Source organism: Phaseolus vulgaris, chromosome 11 (assembly GCF_000499845.2).
Source record: "Phaseolus vulgaris cultivar G19833 chromosome 11, P. vulgaris v2.0, whole genome shotgun sequence".
NCBI classification, from domain to species: Eukaryota; Viridiplantae; Streptophyta; class Magnoliopsida; order Fabales; family Fabaceae; genus Phaseolus; species Phaseolus vulgaris.
This window is the reverse complement of record NC_023749.2, coordinates 37617611-37636775: the sequence shown is the minus strand read 5'-3', so window position 1 is coordinate 37636775 and position 19165 is coordinate 37617611. Positions and strand designations below refer to the sequence as shown.

General features: G+C 33.5%; 1 long non-coding RNA gene across 1 annotated transcript; it reads left to right on the top strand.

Moving 5' to 3' along the window:
- The first annotated feature begins 546 nt into the window (after positions 1-546).
- Positions 547-2412, top strand: LOC137829489 (uncharacterized). Its single transcript, XR_011084023.1, has 2 exons — positions 547-1101; positions 2258-2412. It is a non-coding gene; the product is annotated as an uncharacterized lncRNA (long non-coding RNA).
- Positions 2413-19165: the final 16753 nt, after the last annotated feature.

Below are 19165 nucleotides of genomic sequence, written 5' to 3'. Positions count from 1 at the left end.
ATATATTTTATATAACTTTTATATCCTTTATAATAATGTTTTATCTAAAACAACATCATGATGTTTTAATAATTTAATTTAAAGAAATGATGTTTTGACATTGATAATTATATATAATTTTTGATGGAATGGATTTAGACATAAATATATATAAAATAATAAATTATATATAATTTTTGATGAAATGGATTTAGACATAAATATATATAAAATAATAAATTTGTAATTAAATGATATAAAAAAATATTAAAATTATAATATTAAAAGTTGTAATATAATTATATAGAAGTAATCTAATTATATAGAAGTAATGTAACCTAACCCTTTTAATTTATTTCCAACAAGCTGTTAAATATTTAATAAACGGACAAAAAATATACGTAAACGGAAATACGGGACAATAAGAGAAAAATTAATAACTAATGGAGGGCAGGTAAGGGCATTAATTGCAATAAAGGTGAAACTGAAGGGGCAAAATGTTACATTGCAACGGATAACGACAAAATGATTGATGGAGAATAGCTATAAAATTGGGTTTCTCAGTGCCACAAAGCAAAAACCGGTCATTCACAAACAAGAAGCAGAGCAATTTTATTTTTTTCTTCTCTCTTCCATTTCAATATAACAATGGGTCAATCCCTTCCATTTTTCTTCTCTCGCAAACACCGAATCGCTCTCTAACATCTTCCATTCCACTGGTTTCTTTTTTCTTTTTCTTTTCCTTCTTCTTCCAACAAAAGGAAAATATATCAACAAAGAGAAAGAAAAAAGAAACGAGATGAGGTTTCTCTTTGAATTCGTTGCATGCTGTGGCTCGCCCATGCAGCGCACGCCGGAGCCAGCCGTTCCGCCGCTGGAGGAGGAGAGATCGCTTGTTCCGGCGGCGCCGGCGGAAGCGGCCGTTTCTGTTCGCCGCCCCGGCCGCAAGAAGCAGAGGACGCGCTCGGCCGAGTGGAGGCCGTCCCTCGGGCCGATATCGGAGGACGGCGCGACACTGCCGAAAGAGAGTCCCCGGAAAGACACGGCGGCGTCCCCCGGGAGCAACGCGAAGAAGAGGAGCACCGCCAAGGTTCGCTACCGCAGTTACAGTGACGGTTACCGGTCAGTGAAATTGATTTTGATTTAACCGAAATTCAATCCCTACCGTTAAAACATAATTTAATATTAATTAATAAAAATTAGGAAACCACATCAGTTAAATTAAATAATATTTAAATGGAGTATATCAACTATTGTGAATAAATATTATCCGTTTGTAACGTATGAAATCAAAGTTTTGAAACTAAAATGACTCCCACACGACTTAGTAGACAAAAATATAGCGATGCCCAAAATAAACAATGATAAAAAGAAATAGCAATGTAGAATAGGAAAATTGAAAAGCTATAAATAATAAGTGTGTGGGCATAACTGATGTGACCTTTCATTAATTATTTTTTTGACAACTATTTATGAAAAATGAATTATTTTGGAGATATAATTAGTGGGCCAGTGGCTGCTATGTTATAACTAAAACATAGGTTGTTTAAAAATAAATAAATTCTAGAAGTAAGTGCTAACCCTTTTTCTTCTAGGCGTTATATATATATGCAGTTGACTTAAAATATATGATTTTTTAATATCATTTTAGTTCCGCGTTATATTTATTTTACGCGTTGAATATATCATTGTTTATAGTTGAGTGTTTAACTAATACTATAGTATCCTCAATTTCACGCCAAATCCATTAATAACTTATGACTTTGTACACTATAAATGTCAATTTACAACTAAGATTAACTAACTAATTCCAATTTGTTAATGCAATCTTCTTTTAAAAGAAAGCACTCACTTTCCACGACAGATAAATACCACTTTTTAAAAAAAATATTTAGAAAAAAATAGACATACATTGTTTACTCAAACGAAGAAGCACAGTTATTTATAAGTTTCCATTTTATCAGTTTTCTTATATAGTTATACTGATTAAATCCATTTTTAATAGTTAAACAACCTTAATAATAATTATTTCATATAAACAATGTATAATAGTTTGTTTAATGGGATTTTAATAATGGAATTTTTTCAGTTAAAGTTGAGTTGTTTATGAGTGACATGAAATTAAATTGGGAACATTTAAGATAGGAAAATGAAATTGAAAAATTCATTCTAATAAAAGGAAAAAGAAAAAAACTGGTAAACCTAGAAACAACTTTTATAAGAATTAATTGTTTAAGATGGTCTAAAATACTGAAATTATTTTTGGTGTAATTTTCAGGTCAGGAGCTTCCATGCCGACGATGATACCAACTTTTTCTCCGACGCCATTTATGTTCTAATCTCTAGGGTTGAATTTGTAGCTGCAAATATATGTATATATTTACGAACTACATGGGTCGAGCTAATAAAAACAAAGCGTGGTAAAAATTTCAATAGTGTAGCTTTTTTATTCTTTCATTGTTTTAAAAATTAATATTTTTTTTCTGGCCTTTTTTTTTCTTCCTTAATAACAAAATTTAAATAAGTGTGATGCAATATTGTTTCACCTAAAATGATTTTGTTAGGCGTAATTCACCCAACTTATTTTAACTTAAATGTAAATTTTAGATTAAAGCTAAAAAATAGAGCATATAAGAAAAAGGAAATCCAATTTATATAAAACAAATGCAAGCCAATTTAAAATTATGTTTTAAAAAAACAAATAAAAAAATGCAATCCACCAGAATCAATGAGAACTTTGACCAATAAAAAATCATATTTCTAAAATTATCTTGATAATAAAAGTAAATAAAAATATAAAACTAGAAGCATTTAAATTTTTAACTTTTATACATATAAAAGAAAAATGCGTTTTTTAACATACTTATAATTATAACGTCAGTTTTTCTTATGTTACTTTTATTTACAACGTCAATTTTCCTTATCTAGATTTTTTCTTTTTCCGGATTTTACCCAATACGATATCTTATGTATTTAATGTACATTAATATATATATATCAATATACAATTTTTAACGAATATTTCTTCAAAAGTTTTTTATACGTTTTTTCATATCTAAAACTTATGATTATGAGAACTATGAATCTTAAAAATTATGATTCTATAAAATGATAGATAATGAAGACATTTCTAATTATTTGGCAAAGGAGTATAAATTATAGAGACAATTATTTTATATATACAATAAAAAAAAAGGTGAATTAGTATTAGATACACGTACATGAAAGAAAAGTACATTTTTTAAAATAAATTGTTACTTTCAATTACAATGTCAATTTTTTTTATCATTATATTAACTAATTTAAATACTATTTTATAAACTAAAAATTATTAATATTTAAAATAATTTCTATTATTAATTGTTAATTGTTAATTTATAAAATATTTTTAGATTAATATCAATAAATTTATTAATTTTAGAATAATATTGAAATAGTTAATATCATTTAAAAATTGATATTTAAAGTAATATTTTAATATTATTTAAATATAAACTTAAATTAATAATAATAAATTAAAAATATTATTTAAATTAAAAAATTTATGAATTAATTTAATTTGAATATGCAAATCTTCGAAGCCTCTGCATCTCTGTGTGAGCATCTACATCTTTGTGTGAGCATATGCATCTCTTCCACTGTTGAGTCTGCATGCTTGTGAAAGACTAAAAATTCTCGTGTGAAAAATTCAGTGAAGATCATTCCAATGGAAAATGTATCATTGTGTATTTTTTTGTGCTTTGCATTCATAGCATCCTCACATCTATTTTATTTGGCAATTGCTTCCTGCACTATATCACTCCAACCAATTTTAGGAGAAAAGACAAAAATCTACTTAAAAATAGGTACATATAAAATATAAAATTACATTCTCGACCATTTTCTGGAACACAATAATCTCTTTTGGATAAATTTTTCTGAAAAGTATTATTTTCAATTTTAGATTATTTTATCCGGAATGGGATTTTGAGTTTTTTTTTTGGATTTTTATATTCAGAACACAATAATCTCTTCCGGATCTACTTTTTTGGAATATATTATTTTCAATTTTGGATTTTCATTTCAGAAATGAAGGGTATTTTTGGAATTTTTGAAATTGTGTTGGGTGCAAGTTCAAAAGTATTGGGTGCAGAAAGCCGTTGCCATTTTATTTTGTTTGAGCCCAAACTCTCTTTCCTTTTGGCAGTTTTCATGCACCCTTACATTTTGTCTTCCTGCACCTTCACAATGTTATGCAAAGATCGAACTGTCCCTATTATTTTTTTAAAAACCCTAAAATACACTTGAATTGTATTTATTTTTTTTGCATTCCGGATTATAGAATCTGGAAAAATTTCGGATTGACACTTCCAGTAAAATTTCGGATCCACCAATCCGTAATTTAAAATATGCATTTTCATTAAGAAAAAAACATTATGTATCCACCAATCCGGAACATAAGTATGCATTCTAGATTCAGAAATCCATAATTCAAAAACAAAAGCATTCCAGATCCACCAATCCGTAACAGAAATATTTATTCTGAGTTCAGAAATTCATAATTAAAAAAAAAAGCATTTCAGATCCACCAATCCATAACAGAAATATGCATTCCAGATTCAGAAATCCATAATTAAAAAAAACATTCCGGATCCACCAATTCGTAACAGAATTAGGCTTCCGGATTCAGCAATCCAAAAATCAATAATTTGTGCAAAATTTGCTTCCAGAACATCCCCTCATCCAGAAAAAAAATGTTTTAATTCCGGATTGATGAATCTGTAGCATACTCCCAGATTTCGATTTTCGGTAACTACGTTGCCCTTTTTCAAATAAAAGGACAAGGTCAGTTTCGGGATTTAGAAAATTGTGGGGGTGCAGGAAGAAAATGTAGGGGTGCAAGAAGAAAAAGCCTTTCCTTTTTCATCTCTTTTTAGTCTTACGGGCCTAATGTTTTTGTCCAATATGTTTTACTTTTTATACCTCTGTAAAACACCTTTTACAAACACGGTGTTAATTTCTCTATTAACAATAATATTCTCTCTTTCTTCTTTCTCTGATTCAAATTGCAAAGCTCTCGTTTTAAGGTTCTTGTTCTTGTTCAAATTCTTCTTGCATTAATTTCTCTATTAACAATAATATTCTCTCTTTCTTCTTTCTCTGATTCAAATTGCAAAGCTCTCGTTTTAAGGTTCTTGTTCTTGTTCAAATTCTTCTTGCACAATCCTTTATCTTCTTTTTAATTTACAATTTCGTGGTTCTTTTTGTAACTATGAAGATTGCATTTATCATATTATGGTATCAAAACTCTTTATTTTGAAGAGCTCTGCTGGATGCTTTGTTCTTGTGTTCTTTCTTTAATCTTTTTCCTACTTGCTCGTTCTTATTTTCCTATTCTTGTTTTTCTCCTAGTTATGATGGAAGAACGAATGGTGAGATCGGCTTCTTCGGATCCATTAACGAATAGTTATCTTTATCTTCACCCTGTTGAGAATCCTGCTGCTCCGCTAGTCTCACTAGTCCTAGATTCGACAAATTACCACTCTTGGAATAGAGCTATCACTACCGCCTTAAGTGCGAAAAACAAAGTGGAATTTGTTTTGGGTTTGCATCCATGCCCATCGAAGAACGACTTTACCTTTTCGGCTTGGACTAGGTGCAATAACATGGTGGTATCATGGTTTTAGTTCACTCAATTTTCCTTCCTATTATAGACAAAGTATAATTTGAATGGATGTGGTTATGGAAATTTGGAATGATTTGAAAACAAGGTATTTCGAGGGTGACCTTTCTAGAATCTTTGATTTACAAATTGAGGTTTTTCCTTTAAATCAAGGTGATTTGTCTATCACAATTATTTTACAAAACTTAGGATTATTTAGGATGAGTTAGATAATTTTAGACCAAATCCTATTTGTGTTTGTCAACATAAATGTTCTTGCTCTGTTGTCTCCACTATAAGTAAAAGAAAAACCGAGGATCAGACTATGCAGTTCTTGTGCATATTAAATGATCAAGTTCATAATATACGGTCCCATGTTCTTCTTATGGAACTTATACCACTGATATCCATAATGTTTTCTCTTATGGCTTAGCAAGAGTATCAAATGGTCAGTAATTTCTTAGTTGCAAATCCAACGCTAACCGTAATTCCCCTATGACCTGTTCTTTTTGTAGAAAAGTTGAATTTCCCAATCAAGATAACAAAATTTTTAGAACTAATAACTAGAGAAAAGTGTGCACCCACTGTGATAGAACTGGTCATACCATTGACACATGTTACATAAAACATGGTTTTCCTCATGGTTTCAGTTTTTCCAATAGTAGAACTAATCAAGTCCATAATATTGTTCTATATGATGAGTTTTTTTCCGAAAATTGTAATCAAGAACATGAACAAGCAGACATTCACCATATAACTTAACAATACCAAATTTTGTCCACCATATTCAAACAAAATATTGGCAACATCAATACTACTCAGCAACAAGTACAAGTGAAGCAAGTGGGTTCCTTTACTATTGATTCCACTCACAATGGTGCAGCACAGTCTCCAACTGGTAATGTTTTTGTCTTAAATACTTTCAATATTGCTAGACGCTTCTGGATTCTAGATTCAGGAACAATTGACCATGTATGTACCTCTTTATTCAATTTTACATTTGTCCTGTTCGGCATGTTCGGTCAACGATCTGATCAGGACATGTCAAGTACGTAGTCTAAACATTTGGGCTCTTGGCTCATCAGTCAGGGGGTACCTGTTGAGCATACTGTAGCTCCAGAAATTGGCCAAAACATGATAAGGCTCAGTGATTCTAAAAAGAGCATCCACTTTTCACTTTTGGTAAAATTAACATGGCCCAAATACCAAGGGAAGACTTTATCTGATTTGAGTTTGTTGTTGGAGAAGGGAGAAAGAGAAGAGACTTAGTCAGAGACGATACTCTGCAACAGATGTACTCCCGAAATATAATGGGTAACAGACTCAGTTATCAATGCTTGACAAATACTATAAAAGGGTCGTGAGACCCTAACCACTAGGTAAGTAGACTCTACAATATTTACACTACATTATAATGTATAAGTGCTCTCACTGACTTGATCATCAGAGTGTAATCAATAGGTGGAACACCCTTCATTGGAATCTGCGGTAAAGACAGAGGGAGATAGTGACCACCGCTACGATCTGATCCAGGTCAACCAGCTAGAGCATTTGGCACCCGTCGTGGGGCAGGTAAAATTGATCCCATTAGCTACCAACACAAGTTCACCAACACCAGTTCACGAGATGAGAAACACGAGGCAAGGAGCTCCGGTGCCCGATGGAGAAGAGGTCCTCATGTTGCAACAAATTATGGAGATGATGAGAGTCCTCCAGCAGGCTAATGAGGATCATCATAGGGAGCAAGATCACCTTCGAGAAGAAGCACAAATCGAGCAAGAGCGTTTCCGGGAGGAGGCTCGTGTCAAACGTGATCAACTTAGAGAAGAGGCTCGAGCTGAGCAGGCGAAGCTGAGGGATGAGGCTCGAGCTGAACAAGAGCAACAGAGAGAAGCCCGAGCCCACCAGGATCCTTTCCTAAGAGAAGTAGAAGCATCTCGTAAGATGATGGAGGAAACCACGTGGGTAAAGGAAGAGCTACAAAAGGCTAATGAAAAGCTGCATAGGACCATGCTCAAACATCAGCAACATCAGCGACAAACTGTTCGAGTTCACTCTTCGGATCCGTCCTCAAGGGATGACTCTCAGCCTTTCTCTAGGCAAATAATGGACGAGCCCATCCCTTCGCATTTTCTTACCATGAAGATGACTCCTTTCTCAGGAGTGGAGGACCCTGAGAATCACTTAAAGGCGTTTAAAGCCCAGATGATCATATCAAGCGGCTCAGATGCTGTTCGTTGCAAGATGCTCATGGGAACGTTCACGGGAACGACCCTCCACTAGTTTAGCAGCATCTCGGATGGACATATAACGTCGTTCCAACAGTTTTCACGAATCTTTAAAGAGCGGTTCTCAGCCAACAAAGTCGAACACCCCCCCGATCAGACAAAGGGAGGGCGAGTCCTTGAAAGACTATCTAAATCGTTACTACGCATTTTTAGTTCAACTCCTAACACCAAACGAGGAGATGGTTGTCGTTTCTTTCGTAAAAGGCATGTGGGAAAGCCCTTTTAGTGATCCCCTTATTCAAAATCGAGTTGAATCTATGGCTGAGGTCAGGGAGCATACAGTCGCCCACATAGAAGCAGAGGAGGCCATAATAGTAAAAAAAGCAACTCACAGCCTAAGTAGGGGAGGTATAAGAAGAGCAAGCGAGACCATCATCCAAGGAACACCGATTCATCCACGAATTGGTGCTCTGACCAGAGATACGTCCTTTATGTAGCAAAAAAAGGCAATACCAAAGAAGGAACAGAAGGAAAGGTGCTCAAGCCAAGGTTTTGGGTTTCGTACAAATCGTTCATCACCAAAGAAAGTGTGGTGAAGAGTTTGCGTTTTCCTAAGAAGACAAACCAAGTGTTGGGTGGACAAATAGACGATTGGTGTGAGTTCCACCACGCCCGAGGTCATGACACCGAGCAATGCCTCACCTTGGCCTACCAATTAACGAAGTTGGTAAGTGAAGGGCATCTGACCAGGTACATTAATGAAGAGACGGAAAAAAAAAGAAGGGAGACGCGACGAAAGAAAAAGACCATGAGATAACCGATCCTAGTAGATTTCAATACTATTTTTGGGGGATTCTTCGGAAGAGGAACCTCTACATCTAGTCGAAAATGTTACAGCTGAGCTATAATGACCCTGGAAGCTAGGAAGTCTGAGTCTAGCATGGTCCCCTCTCTATGTTTTGCAACCTCAAATTCTGAGGACGTGTTTCCTCACGAGGAAGACCCTATTGTCATATCGGTCATCACCATGGGCCGAACTATGCACAGAGTCCTTGTTGGTCATGGGAGCTTGGCCGATGTGATGTACTGAGAGATGTTTCTGGGATTGCAAGTCCCATTGGGCCAATTGTAGGTCCAAGGTTACGTCAACCTCAAAACAACCTTTTCAGATGAGCATGCAGCCATGACCATTGTAGTAAGGTACATGATAGTTAATGCACCTTCTTTGTATAACCTGCTTCTAGGGCGTCCATCTTGAACAGGTTGGAAGTGATCCCCTCATTCTATCATATGAAAGTAAAACTACCCTCGCCGGAAGGGAAAGTCATCACTATGAAAGTAGACTAGAAGATAGTTATATTACAGAAATGAAATGATAGAGTTATTTACAATAAAATTTTTATTAAAATTAATTAAAATTAGGTTTTAGGGTCACTGTATTGGTGTAGTTTTACACCAAAACGATAACCGTATTCGGTATGTTGTATTGACACTTATCCGTAATCATGGTTCTCGATGAAAAGGGTGTCGCAATTTCTTGTTACTTTCATAATGTTTTGAGTGCAATTTTAAGGTTGGAGGGAGAATTCTTAATTCAACCAAATGGAACAGTTGTAGAACCACACATCCTTAACAACAGTTGATTTGACCCCTACTTTAAAGTTTGTTTATGATAACATTATTTTAAATTATATATAATGTTTTATTTATTTTGTGTTTAATTAAAGCTATGAAATTTGGTTTACATTAGGATTGTTTAGGAGTCATAGATGGGACTCATGTGCGTGTTAAGGTTGCACGTGTGAAACAACTAAAAAAAATGTAGAAAAACGATTTTGGAGTTGTCCCAAGTACAAGGTAAATTTAATTCAATTAGGTTTGATGCAAACTCACGGCTATTAAACTTATTCATTGTTAAATTCATTCTTTTCTTCAAAACAGATTACAAGTGACATTGTTCTAGGTTGTAATTTTTTCAAATGATGTATTGAAGACGTTGTCGACGAGAGAGATGCAATCATTCTCAGACAACGGAATAAGATATGTCTTCTGGAAACACGTTTGAAAGTCTTCACAAAAAGAATTAAAATGTTATTAGTGGGGATGTGTTTTCTTTTTCTAATTAACCTTATTATGTTTTTAAGTTTTACATTATTTCAAAATTACAAACAAATTAATATGTTTTTATCTCTCTCTAAATCAAATGTAATAACTTTATATATTTTTAAGACTACTTAATGTTCATCACATGTTTTAAATACACATTTACTTTTTAAAATATATTAATTTTATTAATAATAGTAATGAAAATCGTGATTAATAATAATTTTATATAATATATATATATATATAACATAATATAACTAAATTAATTTTACTAACAAAATTAATTTCAATTAATGAAATTCAAAATCAAAATATTATATTTAAATAATATATTATATTTAATTATTTATTTGAATTTTATATTATTTTTTTCTTTATAATTGAAACTTTCAATTATTTTAATTAACTAAATTATGCATAAAATTAATAGTTATTTGTTTCTTACTTTTTTTTATACACAAGGTAAACTTATACTTGAAATATATATATATATATATATAAAATAATATCATAAAAATTAAATAATATAATAAAATTTATTTAATTAACTAAAATGTCCTTTAAATTAATTAATATTTTTTTTATATATAAGGGTAAATTTGTAATTTTACAATTTACACTATTAAAAATAATTTAAAATACTCTTATAACCATCACATTACTCACGTTTTTTCAATAAACCTTTCTCACACGACTCTAACATATCCCAATCCAAACATTTTCAACTTTTTTCACATTTTTTTCTTATATCTTCACACTTCCACTTTTCTACACTCTCAACTTTCAACTCTCAAATCCAAACAAATCATAAAGCTTGAAACTATTGGTGAACAATCATTGATTGATTTGATATCTAAGTGTAAGCAAGTTTTTATATATCATTAGTTAAACAAAATTACCTCTTTCCACTGGACCCACCAACCATTCTTACCCAAATAAAGTTTTCACATGCAAAATATCACAAAACATCACAGAAACAAGAAGCCATAAAAACTGGTATTGCAATAACCAAAACAAGCTCAAAATATACTGGCTGCTGCTAATGGCAAATTTCACACTAGGACTGGACAAAATTTATTTTAAGATTTATAAAGGGTCTGTTTTAGTAAACTTCTTGAATAGTGTTTCTAGGAAACAAAAATAAGAAAAAAAATAAGTAAAATAAGTTTCTCTGTAAATTAAAACTAACTTATATACATAGGTAAAAATATTGTTTTTAAAGAAGTTAATATGAAAGAACTTTTACAAATTCAAATAAAGAAAGCATACCCAAAGACAAGACTAAAAAGAGAAGCAACAAACCCAAAAATAGAGGCTCTAAACCGAAGCTAAAGTAAGCAATAGGCATACGCTTCTTCAAATGAAAGGAAATATTAGACAGTAATGCAAAAAACAATACATCAAATTCCTTTAGTTTCAAGCAAGAAAGTTAACATAAATTGTTATTTGTTAGGAAAGAAAATTCCAAAAACTGTGACAACTCAATTCAATTTACAAACTAAAGTGTATCAGAGTGTGTGATCAAGGATTCAACCAGTATATAACACACCTTTCTGGGTTTTACCGGAATTTGCAAACCCATTTCCTAATTTCAAAGTCTTGCATCCAAGAACCAGTGCAACAACCAGCTGCAAATATGACTGCTTTCTTGTTGTATATTGTGATGCTGGAAGTCTAAACAGCTTTGGCCTCCCCATCGATATCTGCCCTGATCACAAAATGATACAAAGCAGTGAACGAAATTTGTCTCTCGACCACTGTTTTCAGTGTCAAAGTTGTAGTAAATGAGACTTTAAAATACAAACAAAATTGATTTCCCAAGACGTGAGTGATCACCGTCCGTAAGGATTTATTCGCGGTGTATTGCGCAAGTTCCCTAGGATATAACAAAAACTTTACAGAAATTTCTAAGGATCAGAACTAGCAAGTTACTCTTAAAAGAGTAAGAACCCAATAAAACCCAGAAAAATTATTATAAAGTAAAAGAAAATAAAATGGGTGAAGAGAGAAGGAGAGGAAGAGAAGAAGATGAACAATGCACGATGAGATGAAGATGAAGAAGAGAAGAAGCGTGCGTGAGAGATGTGTTTTCTGAAGCAAAGGGATGCGGTATTTATAGATGGAGAAACCCAAAACCGCTGCATCTTCAAACCCTAGTTGAGTGGTCATGGTCGCCGGAAACAGAGCAACTGCCGGAAGAGTGGGGAAGATTGCGGAGAAGAAGGAACACAGTGAAAGTGAAGGGCATGAACCTTCCCTAGACATGCAACCATGATCTTGGGTGTGAACGACAACAATGCGCGTCAAACTTGGAATAGATCCAGTATTCGCACCTCCACAATCTCTTCCAACGACATCGAAAATCACTAGGGTTTTCTACACACACTCTCTTTTTCGTTTTTGTACACACTTTGTTTTTTGTTTTGCAATATACACGGTTCTACAACAATCCCCCACATATTGCAAGAGATAAAATCATAGAGATAAAGAAAGAAAAAATATTTTTGTGTTCATCTAAGATGTAATGCATCAGAGTTGGTATGACAAGCTATATGAACCAGTCTTAGATTGATGAACTTAACACATAGTGTAGTTGGTATCGCTGTTATTGTTGTGTTGCGATTACTAGGCCATGCGCGTTATATTCATGAGTGTTATAGAGATCTCGCCAAGATCTCATGCAAGCAGCCCCACTTGACACTCATATAGGTGATTTCATCAAGTGTATGCTGCAAATCTAACACTTTCACACACACCATAGGAATAGACAAAAATTGATTTTAAATCAATATTGGTGCTAGCAGAACTAACAAGTGACTTGTTTTTACCCATATTGATGTGATTCCACTAGCCATATGGAGAATGATTCTTGACATTCTTAGGAATCACCTTGAGCTGGACATTATTGAGGCACTTTTCTTAGAGTTGGATCATTGTTCTAAGACAAGAACTCACCAAAAACTAGTACCAAATCCCAAACTCATTTGGATGTTCCACATATTGTCAAATTGAACCAAAAGAGATGGATGAAAGGCAAAAACACTAATTAACAACACAAAACAGTAAGGAACCGAATCAAATTGCTGGAATTGAAGAAGAAAAGATGAAAAACAGCCAAGAACACAAATGAACCATAGCTACACAAAACAAGCTGAAATTGCCGAACCAAAACAAATAGGAAACAAGCTAAGACAAGGAAATTAACAAGATAAGAAAGGAAGGAGAAGAGAATGCTCATGAAGATGGAAGAATGGTTGGATGATCACGCCACTAGAAGTATGGATGCTCCTAGATGAGTGTGCAAGCCGCCACTTGAGGAAACCATGATCCTTCAAGATAAGACTAGAGAAAAAGGCTCAAAAGCTCTCCAATGCTCACTCCAATTTTGAGTATAGTTTCTTTAGATAAATTCAAATCTCCAATTTACAAAGAGAGCACCTCTATTTATAACTTAAGGTGCTGAAATGTAAGCTACACAAATTCAAAAACTCCTTCCTAAAAAGCTTCTAGAATTGGCGCCTAAAACAAAGCATGAGGAAGGTGTGACCTCTTCCTTCACTTTGGCACCTCCTTTTCTACTCCTACACCTATCTACTAACACCCCCCCTAAGACTCCTAACTAAAGACTAAAAGATGCTTTAACAATAGAGGTTTCTAATGTTTCCCTCTAAGCACCTTCAAACAATATTCTTTATTATTTAAAACTTGGCCTTGCCCTTCATAGGATGGACTTGGGCTTGGGCTTGGGCTTTGGGCTTGGGCCTCTCTTTATTTAATGTCTTCTTTTAATTTTGAGAAGACTAGAAGGAAGAACTTCAAGTGTGATGGTGAATTGCCTCTTCCTTCATTAATAAAAACCTCATTTACTTGACTCTCATCACATATGAACCTTATTCATGGGATCTTCAATAAAAAAGGTTGGGTTTCCATCACTTTTGATTGCAAGTGGCTTAAGTCCCATTCCCCTCGATGTTTCTAAAATCAATTTTCTTCCTAGGGGTTTTGTTAGAGGATATTCCAAATTATGTTCTGAGTTGACATGGTCAATAGAAATCAGTCCACTCTTTAGCAGTTGCTTCACTAAATTATGTCCCAACTGTATATGTCTGTTCTTTCCATTATAAGTTTTATTTTTAGTTATAGCTAATGCCGATTGGCAATCACAATGCATAAATAGTAATGAGGTTGGTTTCATTCCTAACGAAATGTTTGCTAAAAAGTTCCCATAACAACAAAACATATTGATTATCTTCTAGGGGTCAATTATAGGTTTTTTTTACTAGAATGACGATTTAAGAGGGTTATTAGTCCATGAATATAGCTGAGATCAAATGAATCTCTTCATGTAATCCCTCTTTCTAGGCGAGGTTTTAGGGTGGTTGTTATATTTTGTTTGATGGTTTCTTTATCGCCCTAATCTCATCACGTGACATTACCTTCGATCATTATCTGACATAGTGGACGTTCAAAATTTGAGATTATCCAATATTCATACCCTGTATGGATTTTTTCCATTTACCCACATAGTCCTGGGTCTTCCGAAATTCTGGATAGGCCCAGGACGACACATAGCCCCCCAGCCTCGAGTCAATGAGGCCAAGAGGTTTACAAGTTTTAGGGTTTATTTTATTTTTATTCTAATATAAACACCTAAGTACATCTTGAATAATCATCAATAAAAGTAACAAAATACTGAAATCCTAAATTAGACTTAATACGACTTGGCTCCAAAATATTAAAGTGAACTAAGGTAAAATGAGATGAAGTGTGTTGTGAGACACTACTAGGAAAAGAACTACGAATGTGTTTTTCTAACTGATACGACTCACACGATAAACTTGATACATTAGACAAACTTGGAACATGCTGCTGCATCTTGGCAAGACTAGGATGACCCAACTGAGCATGAATGAGAGAATCTATAATCGTCCAACATGTGCAAACATCTGTAGTTGATAAAGTTTATGTGACTCACATTTGATGCCAATTCTCCATTCTGAACTCCGGTCCTGTAAAGAAACAAAATCTTGGGTAAAAGAAATAACACGATTAAGGGAACGAGTGAGACGACTAATGGATAATAACTTAAATGGAGACACAGGGACATAAAGAACATTATCAATAAATAAAGAAGGAAAAAGATTAATAGTACCAACACCATGTGATGGTACCCTAGATCCACTGGTCATGGTAACCGAAGGTAAATAACTCATAGTAAATAGGGAAGAGATAAAAAATTTATTATTAGTAATGTGATTGTGTTACAAGAATCTAGAACCTAAGGGCCAAGGGAAGTAAAGTGAGTGAGGCCAACAAAAGATACACCTCAATGTGCAACAAAAGCAGTGGAATCAGAGTTCTGGCGATCCTCATACTATTTAAGAAATTCATTGAAAATAACAGGTTGGTCTGAGGTATCAAATGAAGTATTATCCACATTAGAAGGTTACACATGAGCAGTTTGGGCAACGGCAACAAATCTAGGAGGACGACCATGTAAGGCATAATATCTGTCAATTTTATGACCAAGTTTGCCATAATGGTCACACTTGTTATGCCCTTTGCCCGACTTATGAGGGCGAGTATGATCATTATGTTGATAGACTAAAGTAGAAGAATCATCAACACAAGGCATTATATCAGTGGTGTGTTTACATGACACACACAGAAGGGTAGAACAAGTGGATGTAAAATTGGGCACAATAGGAGATCCCAAAATTTGATCAGAGACATTGAGTATCATTGGTTTATAATATTTTTTCCTATTCCCAAACGTCTGAATATGTCTCGTAGGTCCGGAAAACTTGTTTTAAAGATGAATGAATGGTAGATTTGATAACAATGTATAATTGAGCATCAATTTTCTACCAATGGGAAACCTCGTTTTCAGCAACACTAGGACGAGTAAGATGATCAACATAACCTTGAATCTTAAGCCATAATTTAATATTTGAGGTCCAAGTGTCATAATTGGTTCCATCCAATTTGTCAATGGAGAGATGAACATTGACATAATTAATATAAATAGACGGATCAACCATAGTGTGAGCAAAAGAAGCCATAGAAGACTAAGACAGATCCAGTCACCAGCCAATTGGCGAAAACAACAACGACGGCTCCGACGAGACTCCAGCGTTGGCTTTAGAGAAACTCTAGTGGTGGCTTTGGTGGCGGTTCCCACGTCAAGGAGGTGGTGGGACGGCGACTGCAAAATACATGTGAACAGCGGGTTCACTAAAAAAAATTGAATCCTAACCCTACGCTCTAGATACCATATTAAAATAAAAGAAAAGAATAATAATATAAATCTCTTATGTATATTGAGCACATAGGGTTATGTTTATATAAGAAAAGAAACATATGGGCTAAGCCCATTACATAAATAGAAATATCTAACAATATCTATAATATCTCATAATATATCATAATATGTCATAATATCTAATGATATCTAACACCAACAATTATAATTATTTTTTAACACGTTTCATTCAATAAGCGATTTCACACTACTATTTTCAACCTCTCTAAACTCATAGTCATTTGAAGATAAACCGTTTGAATGACTTTGAGAACCTTCCCAGTTTCCTAGTGTCCTTCGTTGTCCTTCTCTGCAATGCCTTCCCCTTAATCCCTACGCGTTAATAGGTACGTCCTTATCTTATTCTTGTTGTTTCTCTATGATTCATTCTTTTGAAAACTCCTATGGGTTGGGTTTTGTGGGAAATAAATATAAAAAAAAACACTTTACTCCATGGACTATGGCACATTGTACCTAATGGTAGAGCTCCCAGCCACACACAACTACATAATAAGGAGGATGAAAACCTAAAGTTTATTTATGGATTTATGCCACATTTGCACCCAATTATGGATTTAATTGGGCTTTTGTTTATTTTTTAGGCCCAATAAAGAGAGGGCAACTCTTGGATAAAGTAATGTACAAACATATCCAAGAAGACCTCCAAATCATCAAAACATAAACTAGAGCTTTGGTCAGAAGAACACAAGAAGACTGAGTTTTAGTTGACTAGTCAATATTATTTTTGGGCTAAGATTTAGCTTAATAAGTTGTATAAATTTTTTAAGGATTTTATGGGCCATGTACTAGGCCTAATAGCATAAAATAATTGGACCAAATATTTGGGCCAAGTAGCATAAGTTTTTGGGCTTGTATTTGTATCAATAGTAAAATAGGTCTAGTTAGGGTAATAATTGAGCTTCTTTGAGCCCAATATAACCCTAAAACGTAAGGGGTATATTAGAGGATGAAAATTATCTTGGCATGGAGCACATGGACGTCCACATGGCAGCCTAGGAGTGGAGAGGAGTTATCATGGAAGGTGTGAGCTAAACATGGAAAGCATAAGTCCACAAGACACCTTCTCATTGGAGAGTTTTATTTTGAATTTTCAAATTTTGGCTCCAAAATGTTCAGTCCTCTCTCCTATAAATTGAGTTGTTTGGCTCATGAATTAATTGGATCAATTTTATGAGTGTTATGTTGCCAAGTTGCTAGCTCTTGCACTCTTTTCTCTAAAACTCTCTCGGTAAGACACCTTTGGTCTTCTCCTTCACCTCACCAAGTGATATGGCCCAACCAATCATTGTCCCTACTCTTCATGCACCTTCAAGGAATCCATAGCTCCATTGGAGCCATCCTTGTTCCATTCCTTCCATCAATATTTTGCCAATTCCATCAAATTTCCAATAATTCAATTCGACAATGAGGCACACACTATCATTCCATGGGCAATGAGGGATATTTTGCAAGAGACCTCCATGTATACCACCGGTAAAAAACTCAAGGATCTAAGAGAGTTGCAGGCTCTTAGTAAAACTGAAGAAAATTGAAATTGAATCTAGTCGTGCAAGGTAGATGAATCTGTATGTAAGGATGAAATTGTCAATAACCATGGTTTGTTTTGTTTTGTACATGATACTAATTTCATTATGTTAGGGTTACAATTTCCATTAAATTTCTTTAAGAAGAAGATTTTATACGTGATGAATGTTATTTAGCCCAACTGCAATCTCAACAGTTGGGCCTTCGTTAGGGTGTTTAGTATCCTTTGCACTCATTTCGGATTTGTCCCCTTGCCAAATGCATTTTTTTTTCTTTTTCTGAGTTTCAGAGTTGTAATCGTCAGTTGTGGATGTCTTTAATTAATTTAAGGGGTTTTCTTACCCTCTTCCAATTATCTTATAAAATTTTAAGGGCTACTTTGAAAAATCCAACTATCTCCATAGTTTGTCACTACCAAATTGCTCGTCAATTAGAAAATTTGGATGCTAGAGAGCGAGGGATATCTGAAATGTTAGAAAAGATGGATGTTACATTTGATACTGCTAAGATTTTAAAGAATAAGTTATGATCTATGGACTTAAAAGCTTATATTGGCACAATCCCCCTTCCTATGTTTTTCCAATTTGTTTATTTGTTTAAACCTATATTTCAGATTTTTGACCAAAATGGTGCATTTTTTTTTCATATTTACGTAAATGGGCAAAAGCAGAAAAAATTACAGAAATGGGTAATTCTTGGTCAAAGTTGCCAATGGTGTAGGCAACATCAATTAAATTTGTTAATCTATCTATTTTTTATTTTTTAATTAAAGTTTCTAACTGGGTTGGCAACTTCAGTTTAAATGAAATTGGATACTGGATTGACAATTTCACTCCATTGAAGTTGCCAATTCGGTTGGCAAGTTCAATTGATTTTTTAAAAAGAAATGACAACAAATATTTTTGGAAATAAAAATATATAGTTAAATTTTTTATTTTAATTATAATATATGAAACTATAAATTATATAATATGTAAAAAGTAATAATATACATGTATTTATGTAAAATAAATGAAAATATTGAATAGAAGTCATTTAAAGAATATGATATTAAAATATTTGATAAGAACAGCATTACAAAGGATGATTCTACTATTTAAATGGACAATTTTCTCTGTTATGAAGAACATTTTTTTGGCTTGTTTTGAATTGGTTAATCCATTTCATTATGCAAACGAGTTGTAATTGGTTGTCCCGAGTTTTTACGTCGCATATGGGGTCAGGTACTTATTTATCATTTTTTAAATATTGTTTAAACGTTACCCTATTTATTTATAACTATATCAACTATAAACGCTATTTCACGAACATAATTTCAATTTTTTAAAAACAACAAAAGTATTTTTAATTTTAACATTATTTAAA